Below are 22,978 nucleotides of genomic sequence, written 5' to 3'. Positions count from 1 at the left end.
CAGACGGATGGTGCATCAATTAGCAGTTGGGGAGGCTTTGAGATTAGTGTGTGTTTGGAGAGCAGCAGTTCAGTGAAGGGGAGAAAGAAGGAGGGGGTCCAAGATGTGAGGCCCAACAGTAAAGTCACCCTTACTTACTTAACCTCTCCGCGTTCAGATGGACATCAATGGTGCAGGGCGTTGACCCGCTGGAAGTATAGGCCGATATGAGGTGCCTGAGTTGATAGATGGATGGAGCATTGGCTAGTAAGGCATTCTTTGAGAAGATGAGAGGGACCCGGGCTGGGTCAGTAGCAGGGGAAACAGCATTGTGCTGAAAACTGAAGATGCTGTTAGTCCGCCTCTTTGGCGTACAGACCCAAAGGGTTTCACCACCGCAACAAGCGCACTGCAGTACACAGGGTTGTGTCATTTAAACAACCCTAGTCCCCTGTCCAAATTACGTAGATGGAGCAACGTTTGGTAAAGATGGCAGCAGCTTTGCACATGGATATTATCACACATGACCAGTGTGCACAGCTGTTCTGTGCTCACCTGATTGCTCAATTTGATTTGACCGGAGATTTAACCGATGCCTTGCAGACTCCTCCCTGCAGGCCACCCGGTTCTTCTCGCGGATCGATCGGTTGTAATGTACCCACCTCCTTTTGCACATTTGCTGGCCTTGGTGAGGTGCACTGACCTCATGTCAGCCAATATCCCACACTCTCCGATATATCTGCCACATTCCAATGGCACCAGACAGGTTCCTTGCCCCAAGCAAGTTTCAAGCAACAATAAAAATGTCAAGAAAACAGTAACTCTGGTGAGTAATGGACCCCCTGGGGATCCATTGAGTTTTTTTTAGTGGAAAGTTTACACAGAGGGTTAATATGCCTGCTGCAAAGCACGAGCACCGTGCAGCTCACAGAAATGCATACATTTTAAATAGTTCAGTGCCTTACTGCTTTTGTTGGAGAGATCCTTTCAATAGATGCAATTTATAAATTTAAAATCCTAATGTAGCACAGTGAGTTATTAACTGTTATCAAACGGCTGAATGCAAACTGCAAGGTATAAGTTTAAGAGTTAATTTCTCCCCAGTTTTTCATTATCCTAATGTTGCAAAAAGGGTTCATTTGGGTAGACATCAATTCTTATTAGTAAAGAGAACCCCCAACCATGGTGGCACATTTTAAATTCTGAGATTCTGCTTCTACAGATCAAGCACTCTTATACTATACCCAGTATGAATGACCTATGACTCCTTTCCTACACCGCTTATGTAACATTTCCTATGCACTGCTTACACGCATATGATTCATTGTCTCTGTGTGATGTAAAGTGCTCTGGCACCCTATACTGGTATGAGTAGCTCTAAAAAACAAAAGCATGTGAGAGAGAGAGAGTGGTTATGGAGACTTGTGGGTCACTGTTAAAGGGTGGTAAATCACAATTGTCTAAATTGCTTAATTTTGCTCGAGAGAAAGTGTCACTCATAGTAGTTGAAATGTCACTCATAATTACACTGAAATTATGAAAATAACACACATATCAATCTGAAACCTTGGCAGCTATGTATTCTGTGCTCATGATGGCCGTTCAATCGTACCTTAACTCGATTATTAAGCCTTCATGAGACAGTGGTTGCTCATATGTTTCAAATTTGTGTAGTTCTGTGGGTTGCCAATTTTCCTTTTGTTTTTCTAACCAGTGTGCCATGTTGATTAGCTAGGCGAGTTGTGTGTAGATGGTGCGTAGTGATGCAAGTGTGAGCTTTTAAGAATGCCGTTGCATTCAGTTGTTGAGCTCTTAAATCTGAGTAACTTTTGAAATGTTTAGAAGAGCATTAGTATACTTTGGTAATTTAGGTCTGTACCGCTTTAAATCTCTGAAAGCACAGTATGGAGCACAGCTAAGCCAAGAAGAATGGGAGGGTGTATCCAAGGTAATTTGCCTTGGGATTAGGGTAAAAAGATTAGAGCAATTGATCTTGGCATTACAGTGTAGAGAAGGCTTACTGGTGCCCATGAAAAAAAATGATTTTTCAACTTCACAGATTGTGTACAATGCGTGTGGCAGAGCACACTTTTCTTTAAATTATAATTGTTTGTATTTTTGTTTCTGTGTAGTTTCATTTAATGTGTTTGACTGAATAAGCAGGCACATTTTCTCAAGAACGACCTACCCTCATGTTCTTGCAACTGCTCCAGGTAGGAATCATTTTTAATGTAGTTAACCTTTTGGAAGCTGCTGTGATATTAAGAACCAGCTGTGATTAGTAACCTTATATGCTTGGTTGTGGTCACATTTTTAATACTTTGGGATGATTCTGAATATTGCCCTGCATATTTGTATGGGATTTTATGACTTATGTATTCTAGAAATGAATTGTGTATGATCACTTAACTGTATGTATTTCTGTATATATTCATGATTGAATTTTAGTTTAATTATTGTTGTTCGCGCTCAGGCTTTTATGTTTTTTCAAAGACTGAATAAGGATTTTCTTGATTTGATTTAACATGTATTTGACTGACTATAGAGGACCCACCAGTGGGTTCCCGGCAAATTCTCTCTATTTCCAAAACATAACTTTTCCCTTGGGGCAATGTGTGAGAGCAGATCAACTGGACAAGAGCGTTGAATCCTCCAACGAGAATGCCTCCCCATGTTCAAGTCCCCCCACTTCTTTGAGTGTAAAAAAAAAAGACCGCAGGTAATTAATTGTACAGAGTGGGCGTAGAGGAGGAGTAGGCACGGAAATCCATGATTTGCATAAGTGTACACCGGGAGGATCTGGTGTAACCTCCAGAAATCAAAAAATGTATGCGAATCATATAAAAGGATACGTGGTTCCTCCCTTTTGTTCTTTTTGAACAAAGCCTTTTGAGTAGTAGGGGTGGCTTCTTTCGTGGCCATAATAGCATGTGAATGAGTTAGGGCTTGGACGAACAGTCCACAAGGGGCCCTTTACACTCACAGCAGATGTAGGTGGAACTGTGCTCCTTTCGCTGGCCATTGATTCATCATGCTCAATAGTCATCACAATTTGGTTGAGGCTTTGGTCATGTAGAATAAGGCTTACACCAATATGGGTGGTCCCTCAAAGACTTATAATAAATTAAATATATATTACTTTTATGTACTGAAGGTCGATAGACCTTCAGATGATCATTCAGTGGTGAAATATTTCTGGAAGAGAAATATTGAAACTCGTTTGTAACTCAAAGGCTAATCTAAGATCTGGAATATGTGACTGGTATATATCAGGTGCTCGTCTGGAGATAGGGTTAAGGTTTGTTGTTGGAAAATGTTGCTATTGCTGCTCAAATCCTGCATGCCACCTGAAACTGTGTTAATTTTGCCAGATAGTTTGGTCGATGGCTTGTGGATGAACCACGTTGTTTCGAAGCTAGAGTGACCTTCAACTGGAAGCCAAGACCTGATGTTTGGAGATAGCCACATGTATCTAATAGCTGCTCTGCTGCATGTTGTATCACATTGAGTACTGCTGCTCTTCATATTGAGGTTTCCATTAGAACTGAGCCACTCTAGACTGGTGGCGAGTTTGCTAAAGCCTTTGGTCGTTTGTACAAAGATCATTCTCCAGGATGTACACTTTGTTTTACAGTAGGTGCAGTTGTGTTGCTTTTACCTTTTTAGGTCTCGGCTAGTAACGCGCTGAAAGCGCGTTCTCGCCGAGAACTATAGTCGGCGTCTCAGCAGACTGAGACGCCGAAGTTAGACAAGACCTGGCCGCACGCAGCGTTTCCCCATAGGATAACGTTGTGCGCGCGGCCAGGTCTTTTCTCCACAGCTTGTCAGAAAGGACCGGATCGAGTCGCGCGCCTCTCTGGAATGCAGGGGGAGTCTGCAGAGAGGCGCGCGGCGCTGATAAGCGTCGAAGCTTGTTGTTGCTGCTTGTACAGAAGAATATAATGAACAAACACAGTGCAAATGCCGCAAAATTCAAAACTGCAAACTTATTTGTATAAACATACGACTTGAACGATATGTTTATTGAATAAATCAAAACTGGTTTTTTTATAACTTTTTTCAATTTTTCACTTCTATTTTGATAGTGACTCACACAAATTTGGTACAAATATTAAAACATCTGGAGTGCACAAAAAACGTTATTTACAGTGATTATAAACTCATTAAGTAACAGTCAATCCTCATTCATACCTCACTCATCCCGTCACAAAACTACAATTAACAATGAAAACATAAATGATTCAATACATGCTGTAAACATGAACAGCAAAGAAAGCCAATGTTGATTACACAGTAAATTTGATGTGAATTAATATTTCTGTGGCAATTGTAAATAGACCAATTTTGGCTATTGAAAGGTCTACGCGTTTCGAACTAACATAACTGTGTAGTTCTCATCAGGACCGATCTGAAACAGAAAAACAAAGGTTTTTTTGAAGGGGAAAAGGAACTCCTATATGCTGCCTAGCCCCAAAACTCAAGTGACCTCACCTACCTTGCACTTGGCTACAAGAAGCTGGGAAGTTCAGTAAAAGATTGATCTAAAAAGTTTATCAAAAGAAACCAATCAGTGTTGCACCATATCACCCATACCGGAACACCAAAATACACCATTTGTATCACAAACTTACTTCAAGCTGTGGCAAGGCGTTTAAATTCAGCCCGTCCCGCCTGTCTGTATGAAAACAGCGGAGAAAAGAGAAAACGGGAGGCTGAGTCAGAACCCGCAAATCCAATCGACTTAATGACAGTGCGCACGGATGGATGGGGAGGGGGCCGCTTACCTCTGCTGGCAAGTCGGGCGCCTGCGTTTATTTGGAGACGGATTGTCGGTGTCGATGAATGAGCTGCAAATGAAGGAAACAATTTACGCGTGTGACTTAACATTTTGGCTTCAGTCCCACAGTTAAGGCTTGAAGGGCAGAGCGTTGCCGCTTACCTCTGTCGGCGTTTAGTGCGCAGTGTACTTGTGGAAGGAAGCGTTCTCCTGTTGTCGATCAGTACGCTGTGCAGAAAAATATTAGCAGGAACTTAGTAGTGTAAATAAAACGGAGTCCTCACCCTCAGTGTTTAGAAGCGAAGTCAGACTTACTCAGGAGATCTTCATACGAGCCCATCTTGCATCAAAGCAGTCCAAAACGCTGCACTGGGTGTTTGCACTTCCTGGTTGGCATTGAATGCTGGGAATTGTAGTCTTATGGAAGTTTGCACTTCCTGGTTGGCATTGAATGCTGGGAAATGAAGTCTTGTGGGAATATGTTGATTGAAGAAGCTATATTGATGTTTGTTTGAAAAATTTTGGAAAGATTCAGTGGTGGCTGGGTGGCGGCCTAGATGATAAGATTGGAATTATTAATGGCTTAACATATGTGTGACTACAGTTTAAAAATTTCAGTCAGTTCGTTTAGTCCCAGAAATGCAGTGTTGAATTTGACGATAAGCATGGCCTCACGCTTGATTAATTTAGCGTCCAAGTCACCACCTCTGATATCATTTTCAACTTTAGAGATGACTGTCCATGTCACCTCATTTTCATGATGATTTTTCTCTCTCCAGTGATTGACTAGGGGGGCATTCGCAACATTGTTTTTAATTCTGGATTTGTGTTGCTGAATCCTCACGCGTACCTCTTGGTTGGTTTTTCCAATGTACAAGAGGTTGCATGGACACCAGATTCCATAGACCACATACCTGGTCTTGCAGTTTGAAAAAGTATTGTGTCTCCAATTAATTGAATTGTGGGTGAACACTTTCCCTTCCTTGGTGGATTCGCAGCACGAACAGTTGCCACATTTGTGGTGCCCCTGGATGGGAGGCAGACACAACATGGAACGTAGATCAGATTTTTTAATTGCTGGTAATGCTGCTCTTACTAGATGGTTCGAAATGCTGTAGTTCTTCCTGAAAGCAAACAGCGGCTCACTTTTAAATGCTAGATCTAAATTTTTGACTAGGTGCCAATTCTGTTTGACTAATTTTTTTAGTTTGTTGGAATTGGGGCAGAATGTGGATACAAAAACCATACGGTCTGTCGTCTTTTTTGTTCTCCTTTCAAGCAAGCATTCTCTTGGTGTCCACCAAGCTCTTTTGCAAGATTTCCTGAGGAGTTTCTTTGGGTAGCCTCGTTGTTTCAAGTTGTTTGTCAAAGCTTCCGCGTGTCTTAGATATTCCTCCTTTTCCGTGCAATTGCGACGGATGCGAAGATATTGCCCATAGGGCAAATTGTCTTTTAAACTTCGCGGATGGTTGCTCCCAAAATGTAACGCTTTGTTCCGATCAGTGGGCTTTTTATACAGTGTAGTCACTAAGCCCCCCATCGAGGGGTAGACCTCCACATCTAGGAATGGCATTTTGTCCCGTGAGTAATCTAGACTGAACTGAATGGCTGGCACCCTTGTGTTGATCCATTGGTGGAAATTTTTTAAGTTCTCTTCTGACCCAGTCCACACAAAGAACACGTCGTCAATAAACCGATACCAATTGGTTATCCATTGTGAAAACGGATTGTTGGTGTAAATGAATGCTTCTTCATATTTAGCCATAAAAAGAATTGCCAATTCTGGGGCAAAGGGACACCCCATGGCGACTCCGCCTACTTGGAAGAAAAAGTCCCCGTTGAATTGGAAATAATTTTTCTTGAGGGCAAACTCAGCAAGTTTCTTTATAAACCACGTTGGAACTTTATGTGGTCGTTCTCGTGCCTCGAGGTATATTTCTAGGACATTGATGCCCTCTTCTTGTGGTATTTTGGTGTAGAGCGATGTAATGTCCATAGAGACCAGTATGTCAGTACTTCTATCAAACTTGATATTGGAAAGTTTATTTAAGAAATCGGTGGTGTCTTGTAAATAGGATTTCACTTGATGTACAAAAGGTTTTAGAAAAAAATCCACGAATTTGGAGATAGGTTCGAGCAAGGACCCACATCCAGATACTATTGGACGGCCAGGAGGTGCAGATGCATCTTTATGTATTTTAGGCAAGACATATAGAAGCGGTGTTCTCGGGTGTTTTGTTTTCAAGAATTCTAATTCTTTCTTGCCGAGGAATCCCTGAATTTCACATTCGTCCAACAAGGCAAACAGTTCATTTTTTAATTCGGATGTGGGGTCTTTTTGAATTTTGCGATAACATGAAATGTCCTCCAATTGTCTAGTAACCTCCTTGATGTAAAGGTCTTTGTCCCAGATGACTATAGAGCCGCCTTTGTCGGCCTGTTTGATTATGACCGACGTGTCAGATTTAAGATTGGCCAAGGCAGCAGATTCTCCTTTTGAGATGTTGTGTTTGATCCAATTGTTGTTATTTTCCATTTGCGCTATGGCTGATAATACGGTGCGCTCAAATGTGATCAATTCTTTTGGGACTTTATTTATGGGTGGACAAAATGTCGATTTGTTACGTAGGCCTGTTGTTTCCATTATGGGTTGGTACGTATTTTCTGAAAAAAATATTTTCAACCTTAGTTTGCGGCAAAATTCGATCACTTCAGTTTTTAATTTAATGAAGTCGGTCTGTTTAGATGGAACGAATGTTAGTCCCTTGCTCAAAATGGATTCCTCATCCTTTGTCAGAATTTTCTTTGAAAGATTAAAAATGGGTGAGGGCATTAATTTTTGTAATTTTGCCGTCTCGTTGACATTTCCCATGGTTGAGGGGTATTCCGTGTCTTGCCTCGTTGTTTTGGCTGGCCTCTGCCTAAAAAAGGCCCTTGGTGTTGCTGGTTGAAGCCTTGCTGTTGTTGTTGATGGCCACCTCTTTTGTTGTAATTACTTTGATAGGTGGAATGATCACCTTCGTTTGAACTACCCGAGGATGATGTGTCCGAAAAGGTTATGAATTTATTGTAGGATCTCCCCTGATTTTGCTGTAGGTGTTTCCTTGATTCAGGTCTTGAATAAAAGTCAGTTTGGAGAAAAGGGTACACTTTTTCTAAATTGAAATTCAGCTTGTCCTTTTCGAATTGTGCTGTTTTTTGGTTGACAGTGTAATCTTTGAATTCTCCTATTTCCTTCTGGACTTTTTCCAATAAAGCTTTTGAATCAGTAATTAGTTCGTTGGTGGAGATCGCATTTTCTAGTGCTTGGATTTCCTCTAGTTGTGTTTTCGACGGCTCAAAGATTGTCGAAAACACAACTAGAGGAAATCCAAGCACTAGAAAATGCGATCTCCACCAACGAACTAATTACTGATTTTCTCCAAACTGACTTTTATTCAAGACCTGAATCAAGGAAACACCTACAGCAAAATCAGGGGAGATCCTACAATAAATTCATAACCTTTTCGGACACATCATCCTCGGGTAGTTCAAACGAAGGTGATCATTCCACCTATCAAAGTAATTACAACAAAAGAGGTGGCCATCAACAACAACAGCAAGGCTTCAACCAGCAACACCAAGGGCCTTTTTTAGGCAGAGGCCAGCCAAAACAACGAGGCAAGACACGGAATACCCCTCAACCATGGGAAATGTCAACGAGACGGCAAAATTACAAAAATTAATGCCCTCACCCATTTTTAATCTTTCAAAGAAAATTCTGACAAAGGATGAGGAATCCATTTTGAGCAAGGGACTAACATTCGTTCCATCTAAACAGACCGACTTCATTAAATTAAAAACTGAAGTGATCGAATTTTGCCGCAAACTAAGGTTGAAAATATTTTTTTCAGAAAATACGTACCAACCCATAATGGAAACAACAGGCCTACGTAACAAATCGACATTTTGTCCACCCATAAATAAAGTCCCAAAAGAATTGATCACATTTGAGCGCACCGTATTATCAGCCATAGCGCAAATGGAAAATAACAACAATTGGATCAAACACAACATCTCAAAAGGAGAATCTGCTGCCTTGGCCAATCTTAAATCTGACACGTCGGTCATAATCAAACAGGCCGACAAAGGCGGCTCTATAGTCATCTGGGACAAAGACCTTTACATCAAGGAGGTTACTAGACAATTGGAGGACATTTCATGTTATCGCAAAATTCAAAAAGACCCCACATCCGAATTAAAAAATGAACTGTTTGCCTTGTTGGACGAATGTGAAATTCAGGGATTCCTCGGCAAGAAAGAATTAGAATTCTTGAAAACAAAACACCCGAGAACACCGCTTCTATATGTCTTGCCTAAAATACATAAAGATGCATCTGCACCTCCTGGCCGTCCAATAGTATCTGGATGTGGGTCCTTGCTCGAACCTATCTCCAAATTCGTGGATTTTTTTCTAAAACCTTTTGTACATCAAGTGAAATCCTATTTACAAGACACCACCGATTTCTTAAATAAACTTTCCAATATCAAGTTTGATAGAAGTACTGACATACTGGTCTCTATGGACATTACATCGCTCTACACCAAAATACCACAAGAAGAGGGCATCAATGTCCTAGAAATATACCTCGAGGCACGAGAACGACCACATAAAGTTCCAACGTGGTTTATAAAGAAACTTGCTGAGTTTGCCCTCAAGAAAAATTATTTCCAATTCAACGGGGACTTTTTCTTCCAAGTAGGCGGAGTCGCCATGGGGTGTCCCTTTGCCCCAGAATTGGCAATTCTTTTTATGGCTAAATATGAAGAAGCATTCATTTACACCAACAATCCGTTTTCACAATGGATAACCAATTGGTATCGGTTTATTGACGACGTGTTCTTTGTGTGGACTGGGTCAGAAGAGAACTTAAAAAATTTCCACCAATGGATCAACACAAGGGTGCCAGCCATTCAGTTCAGTCTAGATTACTCACGGGACAAAATGCCATTCCTAGATGTGGAGGTCTACCCCTCGATGGGGGGCTTAGTGACTACACTGTATAAAAAGCCCACTGATCGGAACAAAGCGTTACATTTTGGGAGCAACCATCCGCGAAGTTTAAAAGACAATTTGCCCTATGGGCAATATCTTCGCATCCGTCGCAATTGCACGGAAAAGGAGGAATATCTAAGACACGCGGAAGCTTTGACAAACAACTTGAAACAACGAGGCTACCCAAAGAAACTCCTCAGGAAATCTTGCAAAAGAGCTTGGTGGACACCAAGAGAATGCTTGCTTGAAAGGAGAACAAAAAAGACGACAGACCGTATGGTTTTTGTATCCACATTCTGCCCCAATTCCAACAAACTAAAAAAATTAGTCAAACAGAATTGGCACCTAGTCAAAAATTTAGATCTAGCATTTAAAAGTGAGCCGCTGTTTGCTTTCAGGAAGAACTACAGCATTTCGAACCATCTAGTAAGAGCAGCATTACCAGCAATTAAAAAATCTGATCTACGTTCCATGTTGTGTCTGCCTCCCATCCAGGGGCACCACAAATGTGGCAACTGTTCGTGCTGCGAATCCACCAAGGAAGGGAAAGTGTTCACCCACAATTCAATTAATTGGAGACACAATACTTTTTCAAACTGCAAGACCAGGTATGTGGTCTATGGAATCTGGTGTCCATGCAACCTCTTGTACATTGGAAAAACCAACCAAGAGGTACGCGTGAGGATTCAGCAACACAAATCCAGAATTAAAAACAATGTTGCGAATGCCCCCCTAGTCAATCACTGGAGAGAGAAAAATCATCATGAAAATGAGGTGACATGGACAGTCATCTCTAAAGTTGAAAATGATATCAGAGGTGGTGACTTGGACGCTAAATTAATCAAGCGTGAGGCCATGCTTATCGTCAAATTCAACACTGCATTTCTGGGACTAAACGAACTGACTGAAATTTTTAAACTGTAGTCACACATATGTTAAGCCATTAATAATTCCAATCTTATCATCTAGGCCGCCACCCAGCCACCACTGAATCTTTCCAAAATTTTTCAAACAAACATCAATATAGCTTCTTCAATCAACATATTCCCACAAGACTTCATTTCCCAGCATTCAATGCCAACCAGGAAGTGCAAACTTCCATAAGACTACAATTCCCAGCATTCAATGCCAACCAGGAAGTGCAAACACCCAGTGCAGCGTTTTGGACGGCTTTGATGCAAGATGGGCTCGTATGAAGATCTCCTGAGTAAGTCTGACTTCGCTTCTAAACACTGAGGGTGAGGACTCCGTTTTATTTACACTACTAAGTTCCTGCTAATATTTTTCTGCACAGCGTACTGATCGACAACAGGAGAACGCTTCCTTCCACAAGTACACTGCGCACTAAACGCCGACAGAGGTAAGCGGCAACGCTCTGCCCTTCAAGCCTTAACTGTGGGACTGAAGCCAAAATGTTAAGTCACACGCGTAAATTGTTTCCTTCATTTGCAGCTCATTCATCGACACCGACAATCCGTCTCCAAATAAACGCAGGCGCCCGACTTGCCAGCAGAGGTAAGCGGCCCCCTCCCCATCCATCCGTGCGCACTGTCATTAAGTCGATTGGATTTGCGGGTTCTGACTCAGCCTCCCGTTTTCTCTTTTCTCCGCTGTTTTCATACAGACAGGCGGGACGGGCTGAATTTAAACGCCTTGCCACAGCTTGAAGTAAGTTTGTGATACAAATGGTGTATTTTGGTGTTCCGGTATGGGTGATATGGTGCAACACTGATTGGTTTCTTTTGATAAACTTTTTAGATCAATCTTTTACTGAACTTCCCAGCTTCTTGTAGCCAAGTGCAAGGTAGGTGAGGTCACTTGAGTTTTGGGGCTAGGCAGCATATAGGAGTTCCTTTTTCCCTTCAAAAAAACCTTTGTTTTTCTGTTTCAGATCGGTCCTGATGAGAACTACACAGTTATGTTAGTTCGAAACGCGTAGACCTTTCAATAGCCAAAATTGGTCTATTTACAATTGCCACAGAAATATTAATTCACATCAAATTTACTGTGTAATCAACATTGGCTTTCTTTGCTGTTCATGTTTACAGCATGTATTGAATCATTTATGTTTTCATTGTTAATTGTAGTTTTGTGACGGGATGAGTGAGGTATGAATGAGGATTGACTGTTACTTAATGAGTTTATAATCACTGTAAATAACGTTTTTTGTGCACTCCAGATGTTTTAATATTTGTACCAAATTTGTGTGAGTCACTATCAAAATAGAAGTGAAAAATTGAAAAAAGTTATAAAAAAACCAGTTTTGATTTATTCAATAAACATATCGTTCAAGTCGTATGTTTATACAAATAAGTTTGCAGTTTTGAATTTTGCGGCATTTGCACTGTGTTTGTTCATTATATGCTTGTGGCAAGCAATGCCGGTGGGAGCCCAGACCCAGTGGTTTTTTGTTCGCTTGTACAGAAGAAGGCATTTTGAAGCCCGTATCCGTGCTTGTTTATTTAAAGTAAATATCTGTTTTTACTCCAGTGAAGGTGCATGTTTAAAATCCATTTAAATATCAGTATTTGCTCCAGTGGCTGTGTATAAAACCCTTTAAAATACCAGTTTTTACTACAGTGAAAGTGTGTATATAAAACCCCTTTTAAATATCACTATTCACCCAGTGACTGCATGTGTATAGTATAAACCCCTTTAAAATGCCAGCTTTACTCCAGTAACAAGATGACTCGTGTTGTGGTATAAGCAGCTGTTTTATTTGAATTTTGGGATGGATACATTAAGCATGATTTGCAGAAGAGAGAGTGGCGTTAAATGCGGGATATATATATATATATATATATATATATATACAGTTTGAAATCAGAGAGTATGCGCAGTAACTTAAGATCAAGGAGGTGTCAGGGTGCTGCACGAGAGGTGCTCGTCAGGGCAATTTAAAACTCGCGAGGAAGCTGGGTGCTCGCATTTGCCTTGTGTGATCTGCCCCCGGACTCGGGCAGCGAGTGACAGGCTCTCAGCGGGTGGCATTTCGACCTATCTTTATAGAGTCCCTTCACTGCTCAGCCTCCAGGTGTAGTAGGGGCATCACAACCACAGCAGCGCAGGGGGAGCGAGGAAGTAGGCGCCGTGACTTAATGATGTGCTGGGGTCTTGAACGCGAGTTGTTTATTCTGCAGATCAGCCCCCAGGAGTGTAAATCCCGGGTGTCCGCTTTCCCTCTATTTCTCCTCCAATCTCGAAGTTTGAACTTTGTGAACCCTCTATATGGAAACAGCCATGTCAGAGGGAAGTTCACTCCCCTACAACTGTAGGGGTGGGGAGGCATGCGGGCAGTTATACGGCACTCCTGTTTAAGGTAAGCCCTGTTTAGTGTGAAGCCCCGTCTTTAGAGGAAAGCACGATTTTCAGTCCTAAGCGCCCCTCAGCACATGTATATCTTTCCGCCCTGGCCTCTGACACACAATGGCCGCCTCTTCAGCATGACCCTCCCATGGACTAGCAGCCCCGCTCCTGAAAACTGTGCACACCACAGGGAGCATGGAAGGCCTGAGGCATTCACCCTCTGAGAGCGAGGGGCCGGATTACAGGCGCAGCAGCTCAGCCATAGGTTCAGCAGCCCCGTTTGAGTGTAAAATCTCTGAACGGAATACTGCACACATGCGGCAGTAGCTTGCTAAACAGCGTGTGCATGTTTTGTGTGCAAGTGTGGAAGGGGATGCGTACATCAGAGGGTATGGGAACGCAAACGATATATACCGAGGTGGGTGTGGCTGGTATGCGTGATGCACTAGGCTCCTACATATGTAAACTGGGTGCACGTGGCGTGTACAGGCTCCAAAATGATGTAGATGACGTGTACAGAGGCAGATAGGAAGGTTGCACATTGTGTACAGACAGAGGCAGGTGTCGTGCACCTGTTATGCACAGAGATGTATGTATGCTAAACATTAAGTGTATAATTGTAAACATGAGGCATGCAGTGGGTGCACACACATACACACAAACACAACCACAAACACAACCACAAACACACACACACAACCACAAACACACAACCAACCACAACCACACAGCATCAGTGCACAATTTCTACAGGCACACACACCATCAGCCAACACATCAATTGTTAATGCATCCACAATTAACTATTGTAGCAATTGCAGTATGGCGCACTTTACTTTTAAACATATTCATCTAAAGCGCAGCATGCCACCATTGCTACAAAAATAAAGACACTTTTTTTGGCCTACAATTTATAGACTTTTGTTGCAGTTGGTGTTGCAATATTTAGCAATGCCAATAGCTCAAACTTAATTAACCCGAGACCTATTGGATTGTAAATGCTTGTTTTAATTTGTTGATTAATGTGTAGTGCGGTATGTAAAATTACATCTCTGATGGATAAGGTTGGAAGTTGCAAAGTTTGTCATACAACTTCATCTACAGGAAATGTTTCCCTGGAAAAAAAATGGCTTTGAGGGACAGTTCTGCCGATAATAGCAAGAATGTGATGGGGGTTTCTCCCACACAAAAAACACTTTACCCAGGATTCCTTCCCAAATTTTGTCCTCCACTTCTCCAACCCTTGTTATGTAGTCACAACGTAACTGATGTAATGGCATTGCAACTTATGCTCGTAGAGATTCAGTTTGGTGAAGAATGTTTAAGCCATTTTGTATAGTTACTATGGAGGACATGGTTGAAAATAGACAGTTATATTTTGTAAAGTTTTGCCAAATTCAGCCACCAATGACTGAGGCAACCAATATTATGCCATTTTGTCACTATCAGGTGCAGTTGTTTGGCATCCTATTATTGATGGACTGTTCTATCCAAAGGTCCAAGAGCCTTTCTTGGATTATGTAAGAAAATAAAAAAACACAAAGGGCAGTATGATTACTTGCGAAACTTTGAATGGCGTTGGCACACATGTGACAATTTGTTCTTTCTTCCTATTTAGCTAGTATGTGTACACGTTTACATAAAGGATAAGAATGAGGTCCTGATTCTGCTGCAAATGCCCTAGTTTTGTTCATGATGCTCACTGTCTCATGGTTGACTCACCTGGGCTTCATGGCATCTTTGCACTCTTATTGATAGTAGATGATAGTAGTCTGTTTCTTCCCTTCTTGTGACTTTGGACTTTGTTTTATGGTAGCTGATTGTGTCAGATTGAACTCCATTCTCAATTTATGTCGAAGATCTGCTTCATTTTTTTTAATTTAACTTATTTTAAGGCAGCTTCTATGTTGGTGATATGCGTTTAAGAGGATGTTCTTAATTTGCCAGGCACATTTCCTGGTTCAGCAGGCGAAACTAACTGTTTTGAATTCCAGAACTAATAAACATCGTGGAACTGTTTTTGTTAAGACGCATGTATTTCCAAAATATTTCCTGTGCCTAGGATCATAGATTTTTGTTGTTGTTGCTGTAAACCTGTTTGTATAGCTGAAAATACCTTGAGTTATTTATTTAAATTTTTATTTTAGCGATTTGTATAGCGCCTGGTGACCCAAGGGCATCCCCGCGCTGTAAGGAGATTGTTTATCCTGTAAGGAGAGGGAGGGAGGAGGAACAGTTATTTCGGGAATAGGTGCGTTTTCAGTTTTTTGCGAAAGGTCAGGTAGCTGGCTTCCAGTCTGAGGGTGCGTGGGAGGGAATTCCATCTCACGGCCGCTTGCACCGAGAATCGTCGGCCTCCGGTGCGGGTCCTTTTGAATTTGGGGACGTTGGCCAGGTGCTCACTGTCTGAACGGAGGGATATGGATGCTTTGTAGGGGGTGACCAGGCTGCTGAGGATAGTAGGGCCAGATCCGTTGATAAGTTTGTGTGTTGTACACATGGCTTTGAATTCCACCCTTTGGCGAACAGGGAGCCAGTGCAAGGCCTTGAGGGCTGGTTTTGCTGACACTCTCGAAGGAAGGTTCGTGAGCAGACGGGCCGCAGCGTTCTGTGTCCGCTGTAGTCTAGTCAGGGTGGCCTCTGGAGCGCCCAGGTAGACCATATTGCTGTAGTCAAGACGGGACAATACTAGCCCCTGGATAAGAAGTTTCCTAGAGGGAGGAGGTAGTAATGGGAGGATCTTACGGGTGGTGCGCATGAGCCCAAAACAGGTGCCAGCAGTTTTGGCCGCTTGCGTCTTCATGGTGAGCTCCGGTTCGAGCCATACTCCAAGGGTTTTGATTTCACGCTTCGGGGAGGGGATTTCTCCGAATACGTCGGGCCAGACTGTTGGGGGGATGGTTGTCCATTGTTTTCCCAGGAGCATCACTTCGGTCTTAGACCCATTTAATTTTAGTGATGAATCACTCATCCAGCTGTGTATTTGGGTAAGGCAGTTCGCCAGTTTCTCTGGGTGGTCGGCTAGTTGGGATAGAGAGACGACCAGTTGAGTGTCATCAGCGTAGCTTACCATTTTTATGTTAAATGGTGTCACCACGTCTTCCAGGGGAGCCATATATGCGTTAAACAGCGTCGGGCTCAGGGAAGATCCCTGAGGGACCCCGCTTGTGAGGGGGAGGGTGGCTGAGTGGTAGATGCCGTCCCATACCTGGAACGTGCGTCCGGTGAGGAAGGATTCTGTCCAACTAAGTGCCGTCCCGGTGATCCCTGTTGCCGCGAGTCGATGGAGGAGGACACGGTGGTTGACTGTGTCGAAGGCTGCGCTGAGATCCAGGAGGATCACTGCCACTGACCCTCCTGAATCCAGTATGCGCCTTGCCTCCTCGATGACGGCGAGGAGGGCAGTATCTGTGCCGGGCGGAAACCAGTTTGGGATTCCCGTAAGATGTTGTTAGTTTCAAAGAACTGGGACAATTGTCTGTTGACCAGTTTCTCAGCTAGCTTGCTGATTGCCGGTAGGAGAGAAATTGGTCGATAGTTTCCCATGTCTGCTGGATCGAGCTGAGGTTTTTAAGGAGTGCTTTTACCACCGCGCTCTTCCAGCTGGCAGGGACAGATCCCTGGGTAAGTGAGCTATTAATGAGCTCCGTGACCGTGGGAACGATGACAGGGGCCACAGTTTTGAGGAATCTGATGGGAGCCGCATCATGTGGTGAACCACTTCTCATTTTGGTCATGGTTCGCTCGACTTCCAGACATGTTACTGGCCTGAATGTCTCAAGTTGAGGACGAGGATGACTTTCGGTTTGACTGGGGGGTGTCGGATTGTCCAAGTGGCTGGTGGGCCCGGGAGGGGGGAGGGAAACTAGTATACGGGCGATTTTATCGTTGAAGTACGTGGCTAGGTCATTACTTCGGTCCACCGGTGGGACACTGGAGGACGGGGAATGGGGTACTTTGAGCAGCTCCTTTACGATTATGAAGGATTCCCTGGCTGAATTAGAAGATTCTGTAATCCGCGTGTCATAGTGGGAGGCTTTGGCGTGCCTGATGGCATCTTTGTAGAGTCTGACTGTATTGTGGTATGCATCCTTGCTGGAGTGCTGCCAGTCTTTCCTCCAAAGCCGTTCGGCTCTTTTACAGTTTTTACAGAGGAGTCGGAGGTCAGTGGTATACCACGGGGCGGACCCAGGTTTTCCGTTTTTATCCTCCCTAGTTCTTAGTGGGAGTACGGAGTCCGGGGAGGTGGTGATCCACTCTCTGAAATTGCTGTCAGCGACAGCCGGATCGTCTGCGCGTGCCGGGCTGGTGTTTTTAAGAATGCTGGCCCACTCTTCGGTAGGAAGTCTGGACCAGGTCCTGTCCCTGATGTAGGTGGGCGGTTTTTGAGGTTTCCTGAAGAAACCTGGCAGTAGGAAGGAAATAAGGAAATGGTCTGTCCAGGGTAAGGGGGAGGAATCCTTCACTTGCATCGATGGGGTGTTAGTGAACACTGGGTCCAGCAGGTGACCCTTGGTATGTGTGGGTCCGGAATTAAGGAGGTGGGTGTCAAGTCCTGCCAGATCAGCGATCAGGTCAGCTGCTGTCTGGTCGGTAGGGTCTTCGAGATGGATGTTAAGATCTCCTATTATCAGGAAATTCGATATGGAGTGGGCCAGGGTTGCTACAGTGTCCAGGAGAGCGCTCGCGAAAGGGCCTGGATGCCCGGGAGGGCGGTAGACAAGGACTCCTGTCAGAGAGTTGGTCGAGTCTAGTTTGATTGTAAATTGCAGGCTTTCAGAGTCAGGGATCTGTGCATCCTCAGATTTGCAAAGAAGGTGGTCCCGGTGGATGATGGCGACACCGCCACCTCGGCCTAGGGGGCGGGGTAGGGACTGAATAAGGAAGCCTGGAGGGGTTGCTAGCACCATGTCTGCCTCAGAATGTGGGGCGAGCCATGTTTCCGTGAGGAAGAGGATATCAATCTTTTGGTCTTCAATGAGGTGGTTGATCTGCGTCGCATGTTAGGAGAGCGAACGGCAGTTAAGTGAGGCCAGTATCAGGGCAGCAGGCTTGTGAGGTTTTATAAGTAATTTGCGTTGTACTGGCTTGCAGAGGGTACAGCGGATGAAGGGTCCATTTAGGTCGTGAGTGTATTTACAAGAGGGGGTGGGGGGTCTGAGACTTAGTAACTCCAGACGTGAGTATCTTACCTTAGGGGCAGCTGTATCCGGCAGGGGTAGTGGCCCTAGGCCCGGTCGTGCGCAGACGGGCGCAGACGGGCTTGCCTTAGGCGCGCCTTCGGCACGCAAACGGCGCTCCCGCTGCGCTCGTCCGCTGCGCTGGTATGGCCGGCACATTTGTAGTCTCTGGGGGTGGGCGTGGCCTCGCAGTGGGCGTGGCTACCGCCTTGGGCGTTTCCTGATTCAGCGCTGGGGTCGCTGTGTCAGGGGTGGTCGGGGGGGGTCTGTGAGGGCGCGTTCAGGTCAGCGCTTCCAAGCAGGTGAGCTCTAAGGTCTTTAAAATTCTAACACAAGTGAAAATGGTGCAGTTTTTAAAAACAGATGAAAATACAGTCCTCCGGCTTCCGCCTCAGTTCTAACACAAGTGAAAATGGTGCAGTTTTTAAAAACAGATGAAAAAACAGTCCTCCGGCTTCCGCCTCAATTCTAGCACAAGTGAAAATGGTGCAGTTTTTAAAAACAGATGTAAATACAGTCCTCCGGCTTCCGCCTCAATTCTAACACAAGTGAAAAATGGTGCAGTTTTTAAAAACAGATGTAAATACAGTCCTCCGGCTTCCGCCTCAATTCTAACACAAGTGAAAAATGGTGCAGTTTTTAAAAACAGATGAAAATACAGTCCTCCGGCTTCCGCCTCAATTCTAACACAGGTGAAAATGGTGCAGTTTTTAAAAACAGATGTAAATACAGTCTTCCGGCTTCCGCCTCAGAGGATAACAACAGAAAGATAAAGGTTAAGAGTCAGAGTGAGAGGAAATGCCTTAAAGGGTGTTTAAATAAGTCTGTCAAGAAGTGGGTGGTATTAATAGTAGCATAGAAAATGGGTAGGTAGTGAATATATATAAGAAAGATATAGAAGAAAATAGAGGATAGGAAGTAGGAAGATGGAAAATGATTATTACAAAGGAGAATAATATTCAGTGCTCCAGTCAATCTGTCCAAGCCTAGCTCCATGCTGTTGTAGAATTTGTAGGCCAGAGAAGCCAACCATGAGCAGCAGATGGGGGGGGGGCCTTTCCTCGGCCTGCCACGCGATCTGGCAATGATGGGGGGCAATGTGTCACTTTCTGTCCAGAGTGGCGGACATCTTAGGGTCAGGCATCATTAGTCAGCAGATTGCAGCTCAGTAGAATGATGAATTAGGCCTGAGGAGCCCATCATGTCGACAGGAAGGGGGGGCCTTGCCCAAGCTCGCTATAAGAATCAGTGAGGTGGAAAGAACCTCAAAAGTCTTCCTCTCAGAAGCTATATGTCCTGGGCGGCGGCCATCTTAGGTCCAGGCGTTGCCAGCTCTATGTGATCCCCGGCTGTAGCAGTGAGCAGAAAGGATCGGTAGTGGGGGGGTGGAAGGATCCGTCCCACCATGCAGTGTTGGTGTGGGAATTGTGAATTTGGCCTTAACCCTCCTTGTTGTGACCTCCGATGTGCAAGGACAGTTAAAGAGTGTCCTGGGCGGCGGCCATCTTAGGGCCAGGCGTCGCCAGCTCTGTGATCCCCGGTTGTAGCAATGAACAGAAAGGGTCGTCCCACCGTGAAAGGGGGGGGGGGGCGCCGCGCCTCACCTCACCTCACCTCACCTCCTTGTGTTGAGTCTTCCGCTGCGAGAAGGGGGCCTCCGCGCTGCTCCTCAGCGGTCGTGACGCCCACAGCGCGCTATCACTGGGCTCCAGCACTCTTTCCAGACCGCTCCGGTCCCATCTCCCGCCCGGACTCTTCAAAGGCGGAGCGGCTGTCGGACCCACGGCAGATCCGAGCTAATTCCTGTCGGTAGCGCGAGATCGGCCCGACTCGCCTGGGGGGACACAGAAGCAGCTCCTCGCTCCTTGGCAGATCAGTTGCAGCTCCTCGTTCCTGGGGCGACCAGCTGATCGGACACGCAGTCCAGCATACAGCGCGGTAAGTAGAGAGCGGGGGTTAGATGTCTTGAGCGTGGTGAACGGGGAGAACGGGCCGGGAGGGATTTACACAAAAGTGATCCCAAACCCGAGAGCCCGTTTTCCCGATGCTACCTCCGCGGCCATCTTGATCGACAGGTAATAACAGCGATGAATCCACCGAGTGATTCCTGGTGGACATAAATGGATTTACTATGGTGAACTTCTTCACCGTGAGTGTGGAGAAATTCCTCAGTTGTAAATTGTACTTAAGGGGTACTAACCGGTCATTAAAAGTTGTGATTTGCCCTTGAAGTTTGGGAGCGTCTACAAACATGTACATTTGTGTGCTGTGCCAAACTGTGATCTCACTCCCTCTGACCCTGGAAATGGCTGGATAATTATTCAAGAAATGGGCTGGAGAAACTGCCCTTCCAGGATGGGAACAGGAACAAATCTCCTCCATAATTAGTGGGGTTGTAGGAGAAGGGCTTTTCCCACGGGGCAAATATTTCCCTCAACATAGGGGAGGTGGCACCTATTGGAAATGTTACATGATATTCCCAGTAGTATGTCTGGCAACTTACCCCTGGCAGTGCTCCCCAGGTGTACTATTGTTAACAGAAAAAGTAGTAAATCCCATACATAGGTGCATATTTACAGGTGGAGATTTATTCTGTTCTGAAATGGCATGTGGGGAATGTTACTTGTTTCCCGAACAGATGAGGAGCAATTTTTTTATATGCACAATCAATGTTTTAACGTTTGTTTTATTATTCAAAGTTAGTTAGTGCTTGCAAGTATGCAAGTGCACGTCTCACATTTTATGTGCACGTGTTATGACGCACCGGCTGCCATTGCGGTCTTTTAAAAAAAAAAAAAAAAAAATGTGACCATGTCAACATTGCAGATGGTCATTTCAAAACAGTAAAATGAAAAAAAATCACCAGAGTGCAGGAAACAAAGCGAGCAGCTCGATACACTTTGCAGCTGCTGGGCCCTCGAAAAACGAAACGAAAAACACTGACAAAGCCAGCATGTCAGCATACACCTGTTAAAGGTGAGACCTAATGGCTTTTGCCAATGCTTGTTTTATTTTTTGTCATCCTTGGATGACTAAAATTGCCTGCTAGGAGCAAGGGTTATTTTTTATAAATGTTAAATGAAATATTTACTTTAACATTTTGAATGCAACTTGTCGCTGCCATGCTTAGGTTGCAGCATGTTTTCCTTCTAATTATGTGGCATGTGCTTACAAAAAAAAAAAAAAATAGCCACTGCACCATCTTTCCAAACCCAGACCTACTGGCTTTGCCTAGTATGTCACATGATTAGATCTTTATTTGTTTGGAACCTAACAACGCCACACTAATTCATTTTCAGTCGATGAATCCCTGTAGTGAGTTGAGTACATTAGCACTGTATGCTAGAATTACTAATGACCCCGCTGCATGTGTTCCAAGGGTGGCTCATGAATCTTTAAGTGCACTATGGAACACACGTATTTGTGCACGGAAATAGCTCTCCACCAACAGACGGGCTATAGTTTGTTAACCATCCCTCTGAAAGAGGCCTTTGAAAAATTGGACTGTGTAATTTCAAGGCTTCTAAATGATCAATACTAATAGAGTTGAAAGTATCTGATAGAATCCAGTATATAGAATGCCCTGGGAGAAAGGTTCAAACCTACCAAGTGAGCTACACTAACTCTTGCAAAAACATAGATATGATGCCTACTAATAGAGCCTAAGCAATCATATATGGGCTGTAAGAAACTGGATAATTTGGGGTGTGACAACTCACCTCAAGGAATAATCACAACCCTTTTTGGAGTGAGCCCTCAAAGTCACTAATTCACCATGCGTTCATCCCAGTGGTAGCTATAGCACAGAGCAGACTAGCCTAATTTAGGAAAATGTGTAAAGTAATAAACTCAAAATGCAAAATAATAAAAAGCCCAAACTGATTTAGACAACTAGACTATAATTTAATAAACAAAATGACACCAAAAGGACAAACCTTCAATAAGGAAACTGAAGATATTTGTTTTAAAAATGTCAAGGAGAAATAGTGGCAAAAGCACAAAAGGCTAATGTTAGCCCATGGCTGTCATAGACCTGGAGCTAGATTGCATACACCAACCTGGTTCATCCTGGCTAAAGATTGTACTTAGTTTTTTAAGTTCCAATCCACCCTAACAATACATTTCTGAAGCTCACCAGGCCTAAGGGTAGGCGCTTGAAGACTCACAGGCTGCCAGCCAGAGGTCAACTGCAAAAGAAACAATTGATGGACTGAATGCTGGACATTGGAGACTTTCACCCCCAGTCACAAGGATCTGGATTTAATCCATCATTCTTTTGCTCACCACATCACACCAAGTTTGGACCCATCCATATGCAAATCAATCTTGACCCTGTAACTTGTGGGAACAGTCCAGGCCGAGCTGCCAAGCCATGTCTTCTCTGGACCGGAAACGAGCATCCTGGGACTGGTTTCAGGGCATCACCCTTCATCAGGCAGGCTAGCTTGAATCCAGTGGTGTAGTAGGCACGGGGCCAAAGTCTGGGCATACCCTTGCCTCTTAGGCGAAATATGTAAAAGAAACAATTGATGGACGGAATGCTGGACAATGCAGACATTCAACCCCCCCTCCCCAATCACAAGGATCTGAATTTAATCCATAATTTTTTTGCTCACCACACCACCCCAGTTTGGACTCGGCCATATTCAAATTAGTCTTGACCCTGTTCCTTGTGGGAAGAGTCCAGCCTAAACTGCCAAG

At 44.2% G+C, this 22,978-nt stretch overlaps 1 protein-coding gene across 3 annotated transcripts in view; it reads left to right on the top strand.

Moving 5' to 3' along the window:
* The window catches only part of STAMBPL1 (STAM binding protein like 1), a 281,826-nt gene that overhangs the window by 5,689 nt on the left and 253,159 nt on the right, over positions 1 to 22,978 (top strand). The window contains exon 2 of one of the 3 annotated variants that reach the window (XM_078642880.1): positions 2,112 to 2,192. The exons of the other annotated variants lie outside the window; for them this stretch is intronic. The gene's annotated coding sequence lies outside the window, so the exon portion shown is untranslated. The remainder of the gene's footprint in view (positions 1 to 2,111; positions 2,193 to 22,978) is intronic. 3 annotated transcript variants of the gene reach the window in all.

The sequence above is a fragment of the Lissotriton helveticus genome, chromosome 5_1 (genome assembly GCF_964261635.1).
Source record: "Lissotriton helveticus chromosome 5_1, aLisHel1.1, whole genome shotgun sequence".
Lineage (NCBI taxonomy): Eukaryota > Metazoa > Chordata > Amphibia > Caudata > Salamandridae > Lissotriton > Lissotriton helveticus.
The sequence above is the reverse complement of the archived record's forward strand: the minus strand, read 5'-3'. Positions and strand labels throughout refer to the sequence as shown.